General features: G+C 28.3%; 1 long non-coding RNA gene across 1 annotated transcript; it reads left to right on the top strand.

The window, feature by feature from the left end:
- Nucleotides 1-352: 352 nt before the first annotated feature.
- Nucleotides 353-1,333, top strand: LOC129919657 (uncharacterized). Its single transcript, XR_008773098.1, has 2 exons — nt 353-967; nt 1,053-1,333. It is a non-coding gene; the product is annotated as an uncharacterized LOC129919657 (long non-coding RNA).
- Nucleotides 1,334-2,621: the final 1,288 nt, after the last annotated feature.

Below are 2,621 nucleotides of genomic sequence, written 5' to 3'. Positions count from 1 at the left end.
TACATATTTCAATCGAAAATAAGTCAGGTAGTATTCCTTACTTTAAATTGTCTTAAAATAAAAGGTTTTTCAATGTTTTTTGCTAATAATTTTTCAATAATCTAAAATGCTATAATATCAGACGTCACCAGAGTCCCGTTATATTTTCATGGTACGAATACCATTAGTGAACAATTTTAATAGTATATACCATTAACTTTAAAGTTAAACCATTAAAACTTCCGCTAGTATAAAAGAAAGTGTTCGATTAAAAACCCTTTTCTATTATTATTTTTAAAAAGCTATGGATCCCTGCGCACTTGGCAATTTATTGCTTATTGAAAACTAATGCGAATTAGAAAATGAACAAACCATACATGTGGAGGGCAGCATTATTCTCGATGCATCATCTCTTGGAATGCAGAACAACGCAAGCGAGCAAAATGAACCTAAGGAATTAAATTGCGAAAAATTTGGATTCGACGAAAATGTGTTTAAGCGTGTGGCAGGTACCTTCAAAACTATTCCCAAATTTTTAAAAATAAACTCATTTCACATGCATTTAAGACAATGGTTTCGACTTGGAGAGCCTTTTGGTTGCAACCGAATCGGAAATAAACGAGTTATTTCCAGCTTCTCTCTTAGGCACAAGGGCAAAATTTAAGTTTCATTTGAATTTCTGGAGAAAGAATGTATGTACAATATATTTGAATGATAACTTGATTTAAAGCTTAATTTTTTTTTTTAATTAGCCACCGAAAAATATTTCTGAGGCATGCAAGAACTGGATTGAGTCAAATTACTTAGAACCGAATTCCAGTTCAGTACATAGTAATATAAGTTCACCCTCATCTTCACATCGGTCCTTTGAAAATGATTCGATCTTTTTCGACAACAACACATTGAAAGAATTGTTAAGCCAGACAGAGAGGGGTCAGAGCATACTTAACTCCTATGATGAAGAAAAGCATCACTCGGACATACACTTGTAAGTTATCATTCATATAATTTCACTTGGAAATCTGAATAAATAATAGTAGTAAAATTTTTATTTCCAAAATACATACTTCCAGGTTGAAATCGACTATAATATCCTGAAACCAAACAATCAATCGCAACTTTTCAAACTCTGGCCTTCATTCATAAAACAAATCGTTCCCGTTATAAAAAAACAAGTGAAGGAGAAAGGTTCATGGACTCTATTAAACGATCTCGAGAGTATTAGCGCAAGTAGGTGTATCCTTCTTTTTAAATACATATTAATTATTTTTAATTTTCAATATTTTATATTGCTTCCTGCTTCCTTGCCCATTTCAATTTTTTCTATCCTCATTTGTTAAGTTCCTTTTTTTAAGCTTTAACTCGTGTAAGCTGTTATCATAATTTAAAGAGTTAAAAATGTAAAACAAAAAACAAATGTCATGGCACTGTATGTGTATAACGTATTTCGACAGTCCACCAATTCATATCCATTTCTTACCAAATAATCATAAAAGTTTTTAGACTGAAAAAAAATTAATCTACTTAATTGAATTAATTTGAATTAATCTTATACAAGTATCTTAAAGTGTTGAGACTAACAAAATAATATTTATTTAATTAAATGAATTAACATTTAAAAGTATTATTTATGAAAATGTTATGGTTATATAATTATAATAAAAGAAATTTTAAAAATTGCAAATTTTGCTGTTTACATATTTAATAAGGTTTCTTTTTGAACAATTTGTGGATAAGTTCGGCATCTGGTAAGCTAAGTGAATATTAATAAAAGTTCAATAGTACACTACCATTAAATTAATGGTACAATACTGTTAAATCAGTACAGTACTATCCAATGAATAGTATTACAAATTAATGGTAAGATACTATAATATTAATAGTACAGTACTATTAAATTAATAGTATACTACCATTAAATTAATAGTAAGATACCATAATATTAAAAGTACATTACTTTAAATTGATAGTATACCACCATTAAATTAATAGTCTTATACCATTATATCAATAGTATCATACTCTTGTTTCAATAGTATTAAACCATTAATGTGTGTGTTCGAAATTATTTAAACTTCGAATTTCGATTTCGAAATTTCTTTCTTATTTCGAAATCTTTTATAGGATATACCATTGAATTTATAGTATGAACCTATTATTTCACATCGCCGAAACATAATGGTATGAAAACCATTGAAACAATAGTACAAATCCTATTGACCAAATTTAATAGTAGAAAACTATTGGAACAATAGTTTTCCTATTGATTTTATGGGATTTTTTCTCTGAGTGTACGTGTTCTATAAGTTACACAATCTTAAATTGAAAAGCTTGAAAAATACCTCTAAAACTCCTGTGGATATCTGTTGCCGATGGCCAGCCACCAGTGTAGGTTGTAGGTATGGTAGAAATATGATTCAAGCGTCATATAAAAGGTGAAATAATAAGCTTTTAGATGATATAAAATTTACTATAGGTTCTCATCTAAAAAAATGGATTTAATGGTGTTAGAAGAGAAAAAAGATTTATTTTTTTTGCATTTTTGATGAAAACTGATTGAGTTCAAAATATTCTAGATGTTGTATAGACATGGTCCATATAAACAATAATCTTTCAGATGATATAAAATTTATTATTGGTTG

This window comes from Episyrphus balteatus, chromosome 4 (genome assembly GCF_945859705.1).
Source record: "Episyrphus balteatus chromosome 4, idEpiBalt1.1, whole genome shotgun sequence".
NCBI classification, from domain to species: Eukaryota; Metazoa; Arthropoda; class Insecta; order Diptera; family Syrphidae; genus Episyrphus; species Episyrphus balteatus.
This window is presented reverse-complemented; position numbering and strand designations above follow the sequence as displayed.